The following is a 21,653-nucleotide window of genomic DNA, read 5'->3' on the forward strand; positions in this document are numbered from 1 at the left end:
CCCTGAACAGTGCATGAGGCGCCTTCATCAGAAGCCAATCATCGCGTGGCTTTCCCAGCCAACGTGCCAGAAGGATGGAGACCTGTTCTGCTCCTCACTCCATCCCCAGAGGACTTGGCACAGAAGAAGCACTTTCAGACTTCCTATCAGAAGCAATAGCTTGATCTCTAAGGGGTTGGAGGCCCTCTTAGGAGAGGAAGACTTGGCGATCATCCTGCAGTGGCTACTGTGAGCCCTGCAGAGCCACTGGGACTTGGCCTTACCTTTGCCTGGAATTCTGGGGTCATGTGTTCTTCCATCCCAGTGGGCCTTCAGGAGTAACCAGAATGGGTGTAGAGGGACCACAGAGCCCAAGCTGGTCTCAACCTCTCCCTCTCCCCACTCAGCACATCCAGGCCCTCAGTGCTCTTGATCCCACCTTCTACGTGGTCTAGAATCTGCTCGACACCTCCTCATCTGCCCCCACTCTGGTCTAAGGCCACCACCTCCTGCCTGGACTGTAGTATTTCCCTGACTGGTCTCGATGTATCACCCCCTGTTCTTCCCCTCCCCTCCCAAATTCATTCCACAAAAGTAGCCAAAGCCATCTTTTATAAAATGCTGATCAGATCACATCTCTCCCAACCTTTTGGGTTTAACTTCAGGGCTTTCCTACAGCTGCTTGGGGGAAGCCCCACATCTCTAACCTGGCCTGCCAAGCCCTGTCCTGTAACCTCGTCTCTAGCCACTCCCTGCTATGTTAAGATTGTTCTGGCCACCGTGGTTCCTTCCCACCTCCTGAGCAAAAAGAACCTCATTCCCCCTGGGGATGTTGACACCTGCTGTTCCTCTCCCCGGAAGCTCTCCGTCCCCTTGCCTGGCACACTCCTACTCATCTTCTGGGACCCACCTTAAGTGTGCCTTCCTCTGCCTCATATCCCATCTGTGTTAGTCCTGTTGCTCTGCATTCCCCACAGCAGGCTTTCTGTATGCCCCCATTTCTTCATCAGGGCACATATCTCAACTTGATCTCATGATTATTTTGTAATTTCTGTTTATTGCATGTCTTCCTCCAGTACTTGGTAGGAACTGGAGTCATGTGGGTCTTGTGCATCACTGTATCTCCAACACAAAGCACAAAGGCTGGCACCTGGTAGGTGTTGCTCATCTAAGAATAAATCTATGAATGAACCTAGCTTCCCATCCATCCCTCAATGGAACTACTCCTACTGAGTTCTCCTGTGACCTCCTCATTGCTAAATCCACCATTTCCTCACAGTCCTAATTCTTGGCACCTCTACATGTGGAGCCATTGTCAGCCGTCTATTTCTGGAACATTCTCCACCTTTCCTTATCCTTTGACTCTGAGACAACATTCTTTCCTTTGCTTGCTTCTAGCTCTCTGAGCTCTTTCTCTGCGCCTCCTTTGCTGTCCTGCTTTAGGTGTACCTGAGGTGTGAGCATCTTGTTTGATTCCAGCCCTTCTACACAGTCTGTGAGCAGCCTTCACTTTATCTATGGCTTCAACCATCACATTTATGCTGGTGAACCCCAAGCCCCCGATCCTGCCCATGAGCTGCAGATTCTTCTTTCTCACTGCGTTCTGAAATTCCTTCACCCTGATGTGCCATGGACACCACAGTCTCACAGTTTCCAACTGGGGCTAATTATGTTCCTCACCAACTTGTTCTTCTTCCAACATTTCCACTCTGGCTAGCTACTTTCACCACCAACCTAGCCTTGAAACTAAAAGCCATGGAGTCACCCTGGATATCTCTGCCAGCTCTGTATCCTATGTCCAGCTGCTGTCACAGTCTCTCCGTGGAGTCTGTCTCTATCCGACCTCTCTCTGCACTGCCACCCCTGCTAAAGTGCGGCCCCTGCTGTTGCTTTCCTGAACCATCACTTCCCGCCTTACTGGGTCCCTCATTCTGGCCTCTTCTCTCTTCAGTCCATTCCTAGCATTAATGCCAGAGATCTCACCCCAAAGAACAAAGCCTGATCATGCCATTCCCCTGCTTCAGTGCCCACCTTCCTCCCCAGTGCCCGTACAGTGAAGCCCATTCTCCTTAGGCTTTGTTCTTCACTATTTGCCCCATCTTGCTGACTTTTGCTTCTCTTGCCACCATTCATACCCTCTGAATATGTCACCCCTTCTCATTATGTGTTAAATGTGTCAAGCAGGGGTTCCCAAGTCTTAACGGGCATCAAGTCATGTAGAAGTCTTGTTAAAACAGAAAGCTAGAGCCTAACCCCTGGGGCTCAGTCCCTCTGAGATGAGGCCCAAGATCTGATTCTGTAACAGCTGCCAGGGCTGCTGGACTGGTTCTGCGAACACTGTGGGAACCACTGGTGTAGACTCACAAAGAGCATGAGCCCAGGAGCACGGCTGCCGGGGTCCAGTCCTGCTCTGCCACTCACTTCTGGAACCGCTGGACCTCTGCATGCCTCAGTTTGCTTTCCCATATAATGGGCTAACAGTATGAGCTACCCTCTAGGCTTCTGGGGAGGATTAAATGAGTCAATACTCAGAAAGCGCTAACTCAGTGGCTGGTTCACTGTAAGTACCCAGGAAATGTCAGCCGCCACCATTGTTTATTATGATTTTTATCATTATTAATGTTCTTGGCTGTGAATGTCTGCCTTCCTCCCTTCTCCTGCTCACAATCTTCTACTCTTCAGGATTTTCTTTTCTGAGGTGTTTTGCTAACATTCCCCCGGACCCCAGATCTCCCTGGGCCTCCCCTCTGGGAGCTCACAGGCCAGTATACACAACCTGGGCACTTGCCACATGGCTGTGCCCTCCCTCTAGCAGTGGGCTTCACCCACTGGGCTCTTCAAGGCTTCATTTTTTAGTCCCCACCTGGTACATTATAAGACTCAAAAATGTTTAATTAATTAAATGACTGAGTTGGCATGTTGTAGAATTGATTACTGTATTGAAAATATGATGACATGTGTCAAGTCGGAGAAAAGACTGAATACCAAGAAAAGGTGGGGAGAAAAGAATGATGTGGAAGTTTGGGGGTGTTGCGGCCTCTGTGGTGAGCTTATGCTTCAGGATTATGGTCCTGTGGTCTTGGGAGCATCTAAATGCACATCGCTTCAGATAATCGTAGCTGCAGATAGAAAAAAACGAACTCATGGACATAAACATAAAGATATTTATTATTTGTGTAATAAGAAGTGTAGAAGAAGGTTGACACCAGTGTTGTTCAGCCCAGTGGCTCACTGATGTCTGCAAGGGCTCAGGTTATTTCTGTCTTGCTCTGCTTTTCCCTTATGCTTCCCCTCATGGTCACAATGTGGCTGCAGAAGGTCACAATGTGACTGGACAAGACAAAATCCAGACAAGGAAGAGGTTCCTGCATCCCCCTTTTTAAGAGCCAGGAGAACAAGTCCGGAAACAGTCCCAAGAGGCTCCCAATGTCTCAATGGCTAGAGATTGGTGGGCAGCCACCCCTACCTTACCCATTGGCAAAGGGTCTATGTTTGTTTTGACTGGAACAGGCCCCTGAGCTGTGCATAATGAAGTCACTTGCTCAGAATGGTGAACAGAATTGGAGTTCTCTTAGAAAGGAGGGAGAACAGGAAGGATCAATGTCTGCTTCAAAGCCTGACCCAGCCCGCAGCTCGGATTTATTTGGAAAGTCACAGGATGAAAAGTAAGTGGCTTCTAAGGTCTTTTCTACCCCAAGAATCTAAGGAATTACATGAAGTCAAAGTAAGGAGACCTTTCCTCTGTCGGTACCACCTGCAGGTCATGTCCTGACCACCGCCGCCCATCAGGAGACTGGCCTGGAGCCACAGTCAGGTCATCGGGCTGCTTGTCAAGGGTGGAGCAGCCGCGACTTCTTCCTCATGTGCCCAGCCCGGTCTCTGCCTGGCACTCGGCACAGCCACGTCTCTTCCCAAGGAGGAGCCGCATGAGGAAGCCTGGGCAGCCAGACCCCAGGGACCGGGATACAGAGGGTGCTCCAGGAGAGTTCAAGCAAAGTGTGCCACCTCCCTCAGCCCCAGATGTGTGACTGGACGTGAGGCTTGCTTATGGTAAGAATCAAAGGCTCCTAGTGGCAGGGTTGAGCGGCAGCACCCACCTGCAAGAAGGCTGGGCCAAAAAAGCGGATGATTTGAACAGTGTTACGGGAAACAGTATCTCTGCTAGGGGTCTCTGGTTTTCTGTACCTCTCAAAAACTCTGCTAGTCAACTTACCAAAGTGGACTCCCTGGATCACACATTTTCAGGATATCAGATTCTTGGAGAGCTATAGAATAGGCTCATTGTCCCTCCAGGATCTGCTTCTCTGAATAGGAAAGAGAGCTGCTGGGAGAGTCTTGGACCAAGGGTAGCAGATAGTGATCGTGGACAGCAGTGGGCATCCGCGGGAGCGAGAAGCTTGGCTTCCAGCCAGGAGCAGTGGTGGCAGCTTCTAGAGACTGCCTACCTGCCTGACACTCTGAAGTTTTCCCAGTTGTTCCAAACACACGTATCAGAAGCAGCTAAAATGGAATAAATACACTAGAAGATGGAGTCCAGCAATACAGTGGGATTTAGTTACAGGTAACTTCTGTGGCATCCACGTGTGTGTGTGTGTGTGTGTGTGTGTGTGTGTGTGTGTGTGTGTGTGTGAAGTAATGCGTACTTGGCCACTATGATATGTAATGTTATATTTTATGTGTCTGTCTTAAATCTTCAATCAGACTGTCAACTCCTTGAGAGCAGTCATGCAATACTTTTTCTTATATTCTTCACAAGGTCAGTACTCAGTAATGATTTTATTGCCTGGTTTTTATGACATACCTGTCCAATAACACTTGACCAGCCCTGGTCCTAGAATATTTGTCCATTAGGGCAGAGGGGTCATCGGTGCCTCCAGAGTACCTACCTTTGCCACTTGAGGTGCCAGTGTGTGCATTTCCGAGGGCCGCCATACAAAGTGCCCAAACTGGGTGACTTAAAACAACAGGAATTGACTGACTCACAGCTCTGGAGGATAGAAGTCCAAAGTCAAGGCGTCAGCAGCGCCGTGCTCCCCTCTAGCCTGTAGGGAACCCTTCCTTGGCTCTTCCTGGCCTCTGGTGGTGTTCAGCGACCCTCACTGTTTCTTCGCCTGCAACTCCAAGCTCTGCCTTCCTCCCCACAGGCGTTCTCCCTGTGGGTCTTAGTCTTCATGGGACTGTCTTCTTATGAGGACCCCCGTCATATTGGCTTTGGGATCTTAACTAGTTACATCTGCAGTGACCCCATTTCCAAATAAGATCACATCCTGTGGTCCTGGGGGCTAGGGCTTCAACATGTCTTTATTTAGAGATCACAGTTCAACCCAGAACACCAAGTGAGCTCGTTCAGAGTGTGGGGCAGGACACACAGAGGGCTGGGAGTGAATATTCGGTGACCCTCGGTGCTGACTGGGACAAGCAGGGGCGTCAGCATGTCAGCCTTTCCCTCAGCGTTCTCCAGGGAAGCTGGCTGGAACCCAGATGGACACCCTACACCCCTGCACTCCCGCAGAGGGGCTCCACCCTCCTAACGGTACTTTTTACAGGACAAGTCAGGGAGCAGCCTCGACAGAGGGGAGCAGACCACTGGGGTTCCAGGCAGCCTTAATTTTTGAGGGAAGTGGAGGGGTCCCAGCTCAGCCATGGAAGTCGCTTCCCCTCCCCGGGGAGAAGGGCTGCCAGACCCCACCAACCCGTGGCCAGGCAATTCAGAGGGACTCCCCCATTTAGGCCCCTAAAATTAGGACTAGTCTGCTCCCTTCTGGCATTGAATGTTTTCCTATTCAGATAACAGATATTAAACAGCCTGCTTATCTCCAAACCTTTGGCTGCCAACTTTCCTGTCTCCTCCATTTAGGACCCCTTAGTGCAGAGGCTATAAACCCGAGGACCACAGGCCATTTGTAGCCTGAAGATGGGCTTTGTTCACAGTGGCTGAAGTTCACAATGTTTTTATATTATTTTTGAATAGACAATATAGTCACATAGCTCAAAAATAAAATTATCATAGTAAGATAACTAATGAACTCTTACCCTCGCCTCCATCGCCTGTCCCACCTCCTCCTGGGACAGTAACCACTTTCATGAGTGTTTTGTATGGCTTCCTAGGTTTGCAAATACAGAAGTCAGTATAGTTGTATATTCTATTTCCATCCAAGTATTTCTTACGGAGTTAATAGTATATTATACGTGCTTTAGTTTTACCTGTTTGTTTTTTTTTTACTTAATTTACCTTGTTCTTTCCCAGTGAGTATGTTGAGAGCTTTTTAATTCTTTCTGGTGAAGACAATTCTTTCTTGCATGGACACACCAGAACTTATTCAGCCAGTTCCCTGTGATGGACACAGGGTGTTTGTAGTCATTTGCGTTTATCACAAGTAATGCTGCAGTAAATATGGCTGCCATTTTCTATCATACCTCAATGTGTGTAACACTTAAGAATTCTGAGATATCTTTGCATTATCAAAAGGACTGAAAACAGTGGGTTCTAATAACTCTATGTCGGCAGCTGGTTGGGTGGAGTAACAACTGACTCTAAGGGTCCCTAAAATCAGGACTCGGCATCTCCCTCCACTTCTCACCCTCTCTCTTCCATTAAGGCTGCATGCTGGCTGCCACCGATCAGCATGACTGTGCTGTTTTTCTGGTAGTAGATTAAGAAGGAGAAGGAAATTGCTCTTGTACTCATGTCTCTTCCAGTTGAAAAAGGAGAGCCAGGAGATCATTTTCAAGAAGAAAAGGAGAGGGCAGATTTCCACGTGCATGTGTCTCTGCTTCCTTTGCACTGGACGAACTGGCCCCTCTGTGCTGTCCGGGCACGCAGGTGCAGCCCGGCCTCATCCTGTCTGTGCCTTTCTTAGCTCAGAGTGGAAGGGAAGGCACTCTGCCCACTGGCTGCTCTAGCAATGCCTGGGCAGCTGGCTGGGGACAGCAGTAAAAATGAACAAGACAGAAGTACTGTTCTATTGAGTGTATTGTCTCACCGAAGCCCCAAGAGGAAGTGGTTCTCCTAAGTCTCATTTCACAGACAAGAGTGAAGTCACTTGGCCAAGATTCGTAACTCATTACACGGCAGAACTAGAGTCTAAACCCAAGGATTTCTGGTTCTAGAAGCAGATACTTGAAGTGATATACTGCACTGCCTCCAAAGTCTTTAAAAAAGGAGTCGCTCACAGTGACACCTCTCGCCTTTGAAGTTTGCTGTCTGTGGTGGCCTGGTGACAATGGCTGGGACAGAGCTGAGAGAGCCTCTCTGAAAATGGGTGGGATGGTGACTGTCCCGAAGGAGGCAAGTAATGAGGATGTGTTTTTGTTCTCTTAACAAAGGTGGAGGCTCACCCTTTATGGTCTGTCACACTGCGTAAAGTAGAATTGGCTCCATTACCTCCTTTGCTCCTTCAGTCCCCAAACACTAATGCAGCAGCTTCTGAATGCAGGGCACTGTGCCAAGTGTGAGAGAGAAGGTGATGGAGCCACACCCCAGTCCTTGGAGCCTGTCAGCAGAACGCCACTGTGCCAACATGATAGACGTGGTACTGGGATGATACGGATGGGCAGGGCCGGGTCCTGAATGCCACAGAAGCATGAATCCACTGTGGAGTATTAGGGTGGGTGATTTCCAGCTGTCTTGGGTCTTCCTCATCGCTTGATGCAGGAAGGAAATGAGGGCCCAGAAGCGGAGGTTGCTGGCGGAGGTGTTGAGCCACGGAGGTGTCGAGCCACGCTGCTCCCGCAGCCAGGGGGAAGCTGACAGTGCCTGCCGCTCTGGACGCTGTGAGCTTTATCTCCATGGGCTGGGTCAGAGTTGAAAGGTGGGCTGAAGCAAACCTCCTTTCCCCCTTGCTGCTCCCAGCTCAGCTTTTCTCATTCCTGGTCATTTATTTAGTGGTGGCCGAACTGGGGTGCCTGCCTGTGGGGCACTCACCCTGGGTGTTAGTGCTCCACTAGAGGGACAAACTCCTCTTCTCCAGTGAAGAACCACTAAGCCCAGCCAGCTGAGGCAGCAGAGGACAAGCTCAGGAGGCCACAGGTCGTAGATCACCAAATTTGACCTTTGAAATCAACCTCAGTGAAAGGATCCGCAGGCAGGGGCTTCTTGTCGCAGGGTTTTTATTGTTGCCGTTTATCTTTCTCCCCAGGTTTGCATGCAACAGCATCTGTCATCTCTGTGGCAACCTTAGAAGAACTGGGGCTTTTGCATTCTGTTTATTCTCTCTCTGAGTGTGTGCTAACCACAGCAGCCTGCAGGCACAGGGCGTGGGGAGGGAGCTGGTTGCTCTTCGTTTAGACACTGTGGTCTTTGGGGCAGATGGAGCTCACGATGAAATTTACAAAACAGAAGTGTGGAAAACCTGTCCAAGTGGCTGCTGGGGATCGGGTGTTTGTGATTCTGTGGATGTGTAATGGAAACGGAACAGGAGATTCAGTCCTGATGGAAGGCAGACAACATGCATTTCTAGGGCCACAGCTATGTGCACTCTGGGCTGGCAGCTGTGTGGCAGTGCCCGAATCCCATACCCTACTTGTCCTCTAGTAACTTAGTGACAAGAAGATAAGCAAAATACATAGTTGGCTTCCCTCTTGGGCCTGTTTCCTCATTCAAGAAGTGAATGAGTTGGGTTTGGACTTGGTCAGTACTCCTAATGGGTATACTGCCTCCAGGAATAGTGACTCACAAACGTTAAGGGTGTGTAGGAGTCCCCCAGGGGTCCTATTGAAAAGTACATTCCCTCCAGGTAGGTCTAGTCCAGGGCTTAAGATTCTGCACTTCTAACACATGCCCAGGTGCTGCTGCCCCAGGGGCCATAGTGCTTTGAGCACTGGAGCCCAGGAGGGCATTTTGGAATATGTGGGGTGGCTTTGAGTGGCCACACCACCACCCAAGAGAAGCCCCAGGCATTTGCTGAGTGTGAGCTAAGGATGCTAGTTGTGATTCCATGTGCCAATCAGCCCCTCAGCAAGGAGCTGTAACCTGCTCTGCCAAACCCAACCCAGGAGCATCCAAGTCAGTAATTCCTTCCCACAGAGTAATACTGACAGGTTCCAGAGAAGGTAGGGCAAAAGCCCTGTCATTTAGGGACAGTTGGTCCGGGAAGAGATTCTTAAATGGAATCAAGAGAAAGTCTTGAAATGATTGGATAATTTCCCCGCACCACGCATTCGGTCTAGATGAGAGCGTTTGCAAACATACCTCTCACTGGAAAGAGATTCAGCGCAAAATGTAGTTAATGCGAAAGCTAGGAAACCACTTGCAGATTTGTGACGGGAGATTGGAGATTTTTATCTCGCAGACAGAGACGTAGGACAACACATTATGAAATTAGCTGAGGTATATGAAATGTCACCATCTCAAGAAAGCTCTTGAATAAAGGCTGTTTTAAAAATAGTCTATAGTCTAATGCATGCTTATATAATTGCAGTACAATGAAAATAAATCTCTTGCAAAACTGAGATAGTACAAGGGTTTACTTTGGGGCTGCCTTTATTTATCATTCTTACTCTGATGTCTCCTTGGAGACCTACCAAGTAACCTCCAGTCCCTCCTCCTCCCCCACTGCCTAAATGAAGAGGATATTGTGTCAAAGGCCTTAATGCTGTAGGCTGAACATAAGCCTCCGCTCTACAGGTGGCATTTCCAGATTGGAGACATGTTTTCCACGATCATTTGTCACCGCCCTGTCCCATATCTCAGCACAATAAATTATGATGACACTGTAGTTATATATAAGGCTTAGCTCATGATTCCCAAGAAAAATACACTTGTTTGTTTTCCTACTTCCACGTTAGTAATTTAATTTGCCCTGTTATCCCTGCCCCAGTGAGGCTTATTCCTCTCCCTGTGATCACATGCAGACAGGTAAGTGGGGTGGTATTTCTCATCGTGACATTTTTCCTTCTGCTGTCCTCTCCTCTTTTACTTCCTGGTACTCCTTATGCAGAGGGTTAAATCTAGTTTCATCTTTTCCAAGTAGGCTCAGTATGGACTGCTGCCTTAGTGTTCCAGGACTATCATGTATGAGCACTTACATATTGCAACATTTATTATTTTGTTACAAATTGCTTTCCTTTTCCTTATTTATATTATAATTACAGCTAAATTATGCATATGGTTCCACCAATTTGTCTAGAAATTTCATTTCATGTAGTAAAAAGGGCATTTCCAAATATTTGGTGTAAAAATGGGCCTTTAGTTTGGAGAGGGTGGAACTCCAGTGGTTACAGGACTCTTAAGATCTCTGACTTTCTTGGGGGTGACAATTAAAAAATGGTAGATGATGGTCTGGTTTGTGACTACACTGAAAATAATCCTGGTGGGGAAAGCACTCCGTGAAAGCTGGTATTGACCATAGTGCCTGCCTGGAGGTGACCTGCGTGAATTTCTCCCTAGGCCGTACTGTAGAGACCTGGAAACTTAAAAACAAAAACCAGCCAATCAACCCTCTCACATACCTCACACCTCGACCCACCCAGGATCACTGGAAACTGAATCTCTGCATCGAAGTCCAGCCATCAAGGATCTAAAAATCTATACACACACACACACACACACACACACACACACCACACCAAAAACCAGATGATTATAATGAATTGTGGCTGTGGAGAATCACAGCCCCGGTGGGGGGAATGGTGAGAAGATCCACTCTAACTCCCAGCACAATGGGCGAGACCCTATCAGAAAAGGGTCTTGGCCGATGTACTGGAGTTGCAGGTCTCCAGATGGGATCACGCTGGCCATCCAGGTGGGCCCTGCATCCAAAGACAAGCGTCTTTATAAGAGGAACACAGAGGGGAGACACAGGGACCCATCACACAGAGACGGCGACGGAGCCATGGCCTGGGAATGCCTGGAGGTGCCCGAAGTTGGAAGAAGTAAGGGATGGATTCCTCCCCAGAGCCTTGGGAGGGAGTACAGCCCTGTGGACACCTTGATTCCAGACTTCTGGCCTCTAGAACAGCTAGAGTATAAATCCCCGTTGTTTTAAGTCACCTAGTTTCTGTATCAGGAAACTGACACACTGCCTAAAGGGTGGGTAAATTTTGGTGACAAGGAAGGAATATAGGAGTTCTTCAGATATGGAAACGAAATGAAAGAAAGCTGGTAGGCATGGCTGGAGGGAGAATGTTGGGGGGACAGTGGGAGGCAGCTCTCTCAGAGGAGAGGGAACTAAGTCTGTGGGGATCCCTGGGTGTGCATGGTTCCTTTTCCTAGAAAACATGCTTCCTGTCTGTTCTGTCCTTTGTATTTTGGGGACTAGTGTTTGCCACACCTCCTTAGGCCACAAAAGGCCAAGAAACAGGAAGTGAGTTTGCACTTCATTCCACAAGCCCCGGAGCCACTGATGGTGCTGGGGAGGGAGTGGTATCCGCTCCTGGTCTGGGGTTGCGTGTCTGAACACCTGGCAGCAGTGCTGAATCACGTGACTGGTCCCTGAAGCCATTCTGCTCTCTGTTTCCCCTCCTACGGCCCCAGCCTGGCTCTCATCAGCTCTCCTGCCTCCAGAAGTAGCTTCATGAGTGTGAGCAGATTCACAGGATTCCCAGTCCCAAAGTCTGGGTACTGGTGCTCTGTTACTGGGTGGATCTTCCCATGTCTCAGCTGTTGATCCCCAAAGGAAATCACATTGTTCCTATGAACTCCAGAGAGACCGTCCTCAGCCCACCGCGATGGATAGGAGCAGACAGCCTCAAGCATGTACAGTGCCAACTGCCCTTCCTTACTAAGCAGCCAGGGACCTTGTGGAGGCACCTCGCAGGCCCTGCACCATGCCCTTCTTTCCACACACTAAGCAAGGGAAGTTTTCATTAACAATGGCCCTGCAACCGAGTCCTTCCTGACTCCCGGCACACAGCAGGAGCTGAGGGTGAGAGTGCCTGTACGTGAACTCACTAATCCAGCTGCTGGGTCTTGTGTGTGCATTTCCCAGGCATTGTTTGCAACAGCAAACAGGACCAGGATTGTGGGAGCAGACAGGTCACCTTGAGAACGATTGCCTTGAGGGTGGAGGAGCAATCAAATGTTGCCTAGCAAGAACCATGGCGGGGACTGCAGTGTGCAGAGCTGGGGGCGAGGGTGGGACCCTGGCTTGGATGCTGAGATAAGAGGGTTCAGAGGGGAGCAACCGATTTGTGGTTATTCCTAGTCTTCAGCTGTCTGCTGCATTGAGGATGTAATGTTATCAAAGCTGAAGAAACGTCACAGGAGGTCTTTCATTTCATTTTCTGGGAATACATGTCTGCAGAGGAAGGATGTCTCTTCCTTCCATGGACACCATGCTCTGACGCTCTCTGGTCACTCTTCTAATGTTGTGGGAGAGGCTGCAGAAAGCCAGGTGCAGGTCAGAATGGAGCTGTTGGCCTCAAGGAGTAATTTTGGGATCCCTTGGATAGGATGCCCTGATGGAGGTCATTCTGGGCATCCTCCTGCGTTCCTGGAACCCCAGCATGGATTGTGAAGGAGGATGGCATCTTCATGTGACGTGGGGCTGAAGTTGGGGAGCAGGGACGGAGGGGCATGGCTCGTGTGGAGTCTCAGCAGGGACTTAGCTGCCCCTTCTGGGTCTCAATCCCACTGCGCCCTTGAGGCAGAGGACCAGGGAAGGGCTCCCAGCGCAGCAGCAGAGCATTCTGGATGCAAACAGTTTCCAACTTCCACCACTGACCTCCTATTTGCAAGAAAGCCTGAGGGATTTCCCCAGGGTGGATGGTAGGGGAGTGAATAAACCTGACACTAACTGTCCACCTGAACTGAGGGGAGAAACAGCAGAGTCCAGAGCAAGCAGGAGATCGGCTGCTTCCGGCACCAGGAAAGGGCATGCCCGAGGCCAGCCATCCTCCCTTGCAGCATTTGACTGCTGCTTCGTGCTCAGCACTGAAGATGAGCACTGGGAATACTGCTGGAAACAAGATGATGCCCCAGCCTCAGGGAGCCTGCAGCCCAGAAGCAGAAAGCGATGCTGACTAATGGCACACACAGTACTCACTACATGGGACATGGATGCAAGGGAGGGGTACAAAGTCCATGAGAACACACAATAGTGAACCCTGTCTGGAGGCACTTGCAGGTCATCTTGTCCAGCCCACTCAATTTACAGATGAGGAAACTGAGGCCAACAGAGGGGAAGGAAATAGAGATGTCCTTGTGAGTGATCAGGGTGGGGCTGGACCCTGCTGCCGGCGCCGGGGGCCAGGAAGGCGACTCACCTTGTGGTCAGGGCCAGTTGTCAACGTTTTCCTAAGAATATCCAACTTCAGAAGCTTGTACAGAAATGCAGTGGATGGGAGAGTGACAGGGGCTGCCAGCAGCCTGGGGAGGAGCTCTTTCCACAAGTCCTCCCTCTGATAGGCAGGAGCTTTTCCAAGGACGGGGCGAATCCCAGTGAGAGCTGCTTGTCCCTAGGCTGACATCAGAAATACTGTATATGCTGGGGGAGGTCAGTCGTCAGGAATCAGCACCACCTCCCCCCTGCCCTCCTGTCCTTGTCCACAGCCCCTTCTCTGTGCTAGGCTGAGGCTCTGCAGCTGCAGCTGCTCCCTGGTCTACTCTCCCTATTTCTGTGATGTCCTGGCTTCTCTGAGCCTTGTGTGTCAACGAGGTTATAGGTAGAGTCAGTTAAGACAATGCTATTTTGCACCTGGCATCACGCCTGGCACGTATTAACTGCCTAAAGTTTTGCGGGGCATGGACATGAATAGCAACCAGTACAATGCAGTGTGGTGCATAGTGTCCTAGCACCGAATGCAAAGAGTTGTAGGGACACAGAAAATAAGCCACTGAGTGCACTCGGTCTGGCATTTGAGGCCCCCGGGCCCCTAGCCCTACCTCTCCCTGTGGGAGTTTCCATGCATATGTCCTCTTGCATTTTTCCAAGTCTCCCCTTCCCGTTGTCACCCTGGCCTCTCCTCTTCTCTGCCCAGTGCCACCTTCCCACAGGGCCATGCTCCACAAAATCTTAATTTATCACCCAAATTATGGTCCTTATAATTTGGTGAATTTTCTTGAAAAACATTTTATTGTATAAGTAATATATGTTTATCATAACAAGAAATATCAGAGAATATAGCAAGTAGTAAAGAAGAGAAAAGGACCAATAAACATTAAGGTTTATTTTCTTCCCACCTTTTTTTGGTGCACCCACTCTCACACACAGACATACACTTTTACACCCACACACACTCGTGCACGCACACTCATGCAGTAACACACAGTCTCACACACTCTCCCACACACATACACACGCACACTCACACTCTCACACACACTCATGTACTCACACATTTCTTGCCTTTCCTCATTCTGCCTTACATTCCAGACTGTCACGTGCATCTGTCTCCATTAGACTGCAAGCTATCTGCGGGCATGCATGATGTGTCCCTCACTTTTTACCCCTGTTGCCCAACACAGTATCTTGCACTCGGAGCCCCTCTGCAAGTGCTGGCCGAAGAGAACTGCTAGGTAACTGGCTTTGGAAGGCTGCCCAGCAGTGTTTTGAGGAAGTGATTTGCTGTCCTGGTTCTTGCAGCTTGTTTAAGTCTCGTGTGCCTTTCTCAGGCACCAGTCACTGCTGGCCAGTCCCCCGCTCTGCCGGCTGGCAGGGGAGAGGAGTAAAAATCCATGACGATTCAACACGGGGCTGAGACACAGGCAGGTGATCGAGTGTGCTCTGCCTCTTGTGAAGAAGGCTGGAAAGCACTTCTACCCCATCAATTGACTGCGGCCTCTCTTCTGCTAGAAGGACACAGTTTTTCTGGGAAATCCTTATCCTTTCTGATCAAAAATAGTACTGCGTTTCACCAGGCGGGGAGGTGGGTGAGATTTACTTCTGCAGGAAATCAGTTCTGGCTCTGAAATCCTCTTTGCCTAGATTAAAATTCGAGAGACTTTTGAGCTGGGACTGGAAGTGGAAATTATAGAGGCTCTTTTCCTGAAAGCTCAGTGTAGGGGGCCTGGGACCAAGTCAGGAGGGGAATTCACTCTGCAGATCACAGGTGAAAGAAAGCCGAGCACACAGGAACGTTTACGAGGAGTAAAAATGACAGAAAATATTCACACCAGGATCACAGCGTCAGGGTCCTTTTAAGGCATCTGTTGAAAACATGAGAGGCTGGTGGTATATTGGGTATCTTCCTTTTTTGGAACAAAATGTAGAGAATTCATTGGTATTGATGGCAACAGAACAGTAAGAACAGATATAAGGGAGACAAGCCCATTTGCCTTCTGAGATTTCTATTGGAATATGGCAGGATGTTTGTTATTTAGATGTCTTTTTTCCTTAAAGGATATGTGGCATAGCAGAAGCTCTTTCTAGAATTAAATATCTCTAAGGGAATTTCATTACAGCATCAAGGAGAAAGTCTGCAAGATATTGGCTTCTGATGAAAAGCATCTAAAATCAAAGAAAGCCCTTCAACAACCAAATTGTTGATTTGGGTGATGTGGAGAAATCTTGGGTGGAGAGCCTCTTTCGGAGCCAAAGAACAGAGAGGAGAGTAAGAGGGGACATTTAGGGCTCAGCCTTTGAGCTGACCTTCTGGGACGGGATTTCCCCTCTATGTACACCAGGAAAAAGAAACGAAATTGATGCAATCTGGTGGTTTACATAGAGCAGAGGAGAGGAGGAACCTGGGCCCCAGGAGGCCAAGCCACTCACTTCTAGGGCATCGGTGGTAATGCGAGGGAATATGCTTTAGAAAACAAAGTCCCAAGTCTAGTTTCCTTTCTGCAAATCTACATTGCTGGTGTAGGTAAAGGGATTTTAGTAGGAAGAACATAGGTTTGGGAGGCACTTGGTTTGAATCTGGCGAGTTTTGGACAAGTTGTTAGTAATTTTTCCATGCTCAGTTTACTCATCTGTATACACCCAGACTGCCCCAGGACTGTCCACGCTTTCTCAGGCATGACTGTCAGCTCTTGAAATCTCCCTTCCAGGCCTCACCCACTCACTGGCTCGTCTTTTGTTCAGGGGCTGATCTGGGTGCTGGGACACAGCAGTGAACCAAAGTGACACAGCCACGGCCTCCATGCAGCTCACATTCCAGACCAGCACTGTGCAGGAGAAATAAAATGTGAGCCACATGTGCACTTTTCAATATTCTAGTAGACACATCAGAAAAAGTAAACAGGCAAACTTAATTTTATTAATGTTTTCTTAAAACTAATATGCCCCAGATATTATTATTTCAGTATGTAGTCAAACCTAAAACTGTATTCACTGAATATTTTACATTCCTTTTTTAAGGACTAGGTTATTTTTATAGCACATCTTGATGTGGACTGACCACTTTTGAAATGGTCGATAGTCTCGTGTGGCTTGTGGCTCCTGTACTGGACAGAGTACCTCTAGGGCTCAGGAGTAAGACTCCACCATATGCCCAGCGATGAAAGGTAAGGGCAGTGCCTGGCTGTGCCTGGACTTGCCTCTCTTTGTCCACAAAGGTGCCTTCTCCCCAGTGCTGTTCCACCCTGCCAGAGCATGCTGATCCATGCAGAGAGACAGAGAACACGCACACCACAGAGTCCTGTCCTTGTCTGAGGGTTCAGGAGAGGAATGACGTGGTGCTATTTTCTATGTGACAACTACCACCGCAAGGACTACAATAATACAGTTAGTACTTGATGAGCACTAAGTATGGGCTAAGCATTCATGCAATTTTTATCTTATTCTCTTCATAACTTAACAAAAGAAAAATTAATATTACCCACATTTAACAGAGGAAGAAAGTGGCTCAGAGAAGTTAGATAACTTGCAAAGGGTCACACATGTAGTGACAGAACTGACACTTGGACCCAGGGCTGTCTAAAGACAAGCCTTGTGTTCTTAAAACAAGAGAAAGCACAGAATGATACCTAGGATGACCACAGGTCCCCTGGGCCTTCATCTGAGGCTCTCCTCCTCTGCTCACTGGCCACTCTGCCAAGTCAAAATGTTTTGGAGGTGAAGGTGTCCCTGATGAGTTGGTGTCACACAGAGAGGTATATATGAGATGTGCAACGTCCCAAGGCTCAGCCTCTCACCAGCTGGTGTCTGGGGGCCACAACTCTGGGATGTTCCTTTACAAATACGACTGCACAGCCTTTGAAAACCAGGTAGAAATGTATGTGTATAGCACAAGATATTAACTTATAGGTGGAGATCACAAAAATTTCTGTTGACTGTGAAGCGCCAAGTGAGAGTTTGCGGTCATTATGAAATGGTTATTACTATTGTTACCATTTACTGGAAGGTATATCCAGGGCACCCACCCATAGCCGGGGCACCACAGTGGTGCTGTGACGTCACCTGGCAACTGAGAACGTAACCCAACTTGAATATTCTGTCCCCAGTGGGTCCCAGTACTTGGAAGTTTTTGAGCTTAGCTTGCGGATATATTGCAGGAAAACCCAATGTGCCAATGAGCTAATTAGCCAGGTGTTTCACCATTTACCAGCTCGCCTGGTGCTGGAATCAGTCTTTATGTTCAGCCTTGGGTGGCCAGCAGGACTCCTGGCTCTTCCGAGATAGGAAGACGCTTGGAAACTCTCAGGCATGATGGAGGGGCCCTAGGCCTCTTCACTCAAACCCCAGGCCAGCTGAGAGGCCAGGAAGCCACCATCAGTGCCAAGGAGAGAGCGCCCATAACGGTGCTGCAGTTTCCTGGGCATCTTCATGGCCACACTAAATGGGTCCCCTCTGAAGAACCCCCAAACCCCCTTCACTCTCTGAAGCCCATGCTACGTCCATGTCCTCCATGGAAGCCTGGCCTGGCATGTCAGCCCTGCAGGCCTCTCCCATGTCGAGCATCCTACGGTCTTGAATGCCTGTGCCACTCAGATACTGAAGCCCTGCCTCGTACTGTTATACGTATTTCTGTATGGTAGCATCCTTTCCTTCCCATTCCCAGACTTCTGTGAGTGACCTCTGACCCAGCACAATCATATGTGGACTTGTGACATCTCTGATAACCTGGCTGGCAAACTCCAGAGAGTTTGCAGGGAGGGCTTAAGGGGCTGTCTCATTATTGTAAGCATGCAAGATGTCCGTATTTAATGCTTGGCTGTGCTCGCGGCCTCCCTGAGCAGAACATGCACCCTTTGAGAACTGGGCACTTGCAGTCTTGGCATCCAACTAGAAGAGCTGCCTGACTTACCCTGGGGACTCCGACAATGTGTGGCCTGTGCCCTGGTCCAAACCAGCTCCTTCTGATGCTAGTCATTTGCATAATGTCCTTTACTTTTATTTCACAGCAGTTACCATGATTTGTGTTATACGGTTGTTAATTTGTTAAAGCCTCTCCCCTGCACTAGGAGACCTTTTTGGTTCTCAGCCATATCCTGAGCACCTAGCATAATGCCTAGAACGTGGCAGAGCTCGGTAAAGACTAGTTCAATAAATGCACGTATGAACACAGCGTGGTCACTGTAGGAGAGGGCACAGTGGAGAGAGGTGGGACCTGGCACTCAGTGGCTTTCTGATGTCTGCAGCTCGAAAGAGAGGTGAGGGCAGCTACAGTACAGCATGTGGAATAATGGAAAACGCATTGGCCGAGAAGTTGGACCTGAGGGTCAGGTGTGTTCCTGCACTAAGGTTGATTTTCTACGTAACTCTGAAAAAGTCTAGTGAGGGTAGAAGGAGGTAGTGCCTCCTCCCCTGGCCTCCCTCTGCACTGGCTCTGCTAAGGCACTGCTGGGACACCACTGGGGGGAGCCTCCCCTGCTGGTTGCTTGCAGCATCCTCAGCAGCAACGCTGGAGTACTGCCAGCCAGGGGACTGAGAGGTGACTTAGGGGGCCATCACCTCCCAGCACCCTCTGCTATCTGAAAGTACTCACTGGGCTTATGTATTTATTGTCTCTGCCCACTGGAATATAAGCTTCATGAGGTCAGAAGCTTGCTAGATTTTCTTACTGATGCCTCTTGGCACCTAAAACTACCTACCCATGGTAAATATTCACTGAATGAATGCATGAACACCTGACATTTTTTATTTAACCTCATATTACATAGGAAGCATTTGCTTCAGATGAACTGTGCCTATGAGCTGTGCAGAAGCATGAGTTATTGATAGTATATCTCTGGTCTGTGTGTGTATCTAGCTGTAGTTGGAGAGCTGGCCTTAGTGGAGGTATGACAGGTAATCCCAACTGTCTTTTCTGTCACCACTGCTCCCCCCAGTAGCAGGCATTTCAAGCATGTGGCCAAAACATCCTGCAAGGTTCCTCTCCGGGTTCCCGACTTAACATCTCCAAAGCGCCCTAAGGCAAGGAGACCCACCCTCTCCTTGCTCCAAAGCGTGTTACTTCTCCAGCCCTTTTCGGCTTGCTCTCCCTAGAGGGCCCTTTGGCTTTTCTCAGAAATAAAAATACCACTACACTGCTTTCTTAGGCAGTGCCTTTGCCCACAATTCAGCATCTCTGTCGTCAGGGTGAACCCAGTGGTGCAGACAGCATTTGTGGATTGGATGCTGTCTTGCCTGAGGGTTTCAGCCAAGAGCAAGTTCACTATGGATTCAGTGAGACCAGGAATTACAGTGGAACGTTCTTGGGGTAAAAGGGCTTATGCCCAGCTTTAGTCTTCCAGCAGTAGGTCGAGCACTAGAACCACTTCTGCATCCAGCAGTCTGCAGATCTGTAATCCTCCGTCTCTGCCTCCTCCTAGAGCAGTGGGCAGAGCTCAGTCAATAATAGCTCATTGCCTACAGGTGTGGAAGCAGTAGCCTAGCAGGAGGCCAATGACATCATCAAGTAGATTAGGGTCAGGTGAGGATCCTGGCCAGAGGAACTTCAATTTTCCCCAGAGGTGCAAGGACCTTAAGAGCACTGTTAAGAGCTGGGGCTTCTGAGAAGGGGATCCACTTAGCCCTGAGGCTACACCCTCCTCATGCACAGGGAGGGTCTCCCCCAACCAGGCTGGACACAGTGTCCAGTTGTGGCCACTAAGCAAACTTCCCACTACTCCCTCCTCCTCTCCACAACCTGAAAGAAGATGGGACTAGTCCTGTTTCCTACTGGATCATTGCAGTCCTGCTGGGAGGGATGTTTCCCCAGTTTCCCTCAAATTAGCTTAAAACCCTTTGTGCCTGTGGCCACCAGTGGAACATAAAGTGTAATTCATCTCTGGGTGCTTCCTGGGTGGGATTCAACTCATGGTAGCAAAGTGTCCCCCAGATGTGGCGAGTCACCCATCCTCTGTGAGGTGAGGCAGAGAGGCTACTACCCCCCACAGGCCCATGAACGCAGGCCCTGTGTGTGCCAGAGCTGCTGCTTTTAATGTTCATTAGGATCATCTGCAGGTGCTAAGATCTTAGGAACTGAGTTCATCAGACTGGCCACTACTCCCAGGCTTTCTTGAGGACAGTTTCTGTCTTTTTTTCCATTTTTATTGAGATATATTGACATGAGACATTGTATAATTTTTAAGATGTACAACATAATGATTTGATGTATGTATATATTACAAAATGCTCATCACACTTAGCTTCATTAATATCCGTCAACCTACATAGTTACAACTTTTTCTTTTGTGGTGAGCACTTTTAGATCTGGTCTCTTAGCAACTTTCAAATATACAATACAGTGTTGTTAACTATAGTCACATTCATCCATGGAACTTATTTATCTAGTCACTGGAAGTCTGTGCCTTTGGACCACCTTCACTCAGTTTTCCTCCCTGTCTTGCCAGTGGGTCTCAGTCCTGGACAAGTTCACTATGGATTGAATGTGAGAAAGTGGAACATTCTTGGGTTGAAAGGGTTCATATCCAACTTCATTCCCACAGTGGCAGGTCAGTCACTAGAATCCCATCCACTCAGAGTGAGTCTGCATGCAGCAAGCCAGTCGCTGCCTCTGGGCCTCTCGCCCCCTGCAGCTGTCTCAGTCTCTGTCCTGGGTGCTGCCACCACTCCAGCCTCTGCTCTCCTGCAGCTGTGTAGCAGCCCAGAGCACTGGGTGGAGCTCTTTATATAGAGTCAATAACAATGTACTGCCCACACGTGTGTAGCAAGCAAGCCAACCAGGGCCAGGTGAGAATGCTGGCCATAGGAACCTTCACTTTCTCCATACCCCATTCCCCCTCCACCTCTGCCAACCACCAATCTGGGTTTTTACATTAGACATATAAGTAAAGCAGTATAGTATTTGTCTTTCTCTGTCTGACTGACTTCACTCAGCTTAATACCCTCAAGTTTTACCCTTAAGGAAATCCATATGGCAGGATTTCCTTCCTTTTCAATGGCTGAATAATATTCCTCTGTGTGCATATGTTACATTTTCTTTATGCATTCATCCATTGATGATAATAGTTGCTTCAATGCTTGACTATTGTGAATAATTCTGCAATGGACATGGGGATGCAGATATCTCTTTGAGATAATGATTTCATTTCCTTTGGCTATATACCCAGAAATGAATTTGCTGGATCATATAGTATTTCTATTTTTAATTTTTTTAGTAACCTCCATACTGTTTTCCATGGTGGCTATACCAACTTATGTACCCCTACCAGTACATAAGGATTCCCTTTTCTCTACATCCTTGCCAGCATTTGCTGTCTCCTGTCTTTTTGATGCTAGCCATTCTAACAGGTGAGAGGTGATATCTCACTGTGGTTTTGATTTGCATTTTTCTGATAATTATGATGTTGAGCTCCTTTTCATGGACTTGTTGATCATTTGAATGAGCATCTTCTTTGGAAAAATGTC

At 48.7% G+C, this 21,653-nt stretch overlaps 1 protein-coding gene across 7 annotated transcripts in view; it reads left to right on the forward strand.

Moving 5' to 3' along the window:
• Positions 1-21,653, forward strand: part of CRACR2A (calcium release activated channel regulator 2A) — a 133,289-nt gene that overhangs the window by 13,130 nt on the left and 98,506 nt on the right. The window contains exons 1-2 of one of the 7 annotated variants that reach the window (XM_017670493.3): positions 3,489-3,644; positions 3,740-4,029. The exons of 5 other annotated variants lie outside the window; for them this stretch is intronic. The gene's annotated coding sequence lies outside the window, so the exon portion shown is untranslated. Of the gene's footprint in view, positions 1-3,488; positions 3,645-3,739; positions 4,030-21,653 lie in introns of those variants that run through there. One more of the 7 variants, XM_073222714.1, reaches the window with a different exon arrangement.

Source organism: Manis javanica, chromosome 15, assembly GCF_040802235.1.
Source record: "Manis javanica isolate MJ-LG chromosome 15, MJ_LKY, whole genome shotgun sequence".
NCBI classification, from domain to species: domain Eukaryota; kingdom Metazoa; phylum Chordata; class Mammalia; order Pholidota; family Manidae; genus Manis; species Manis javanica.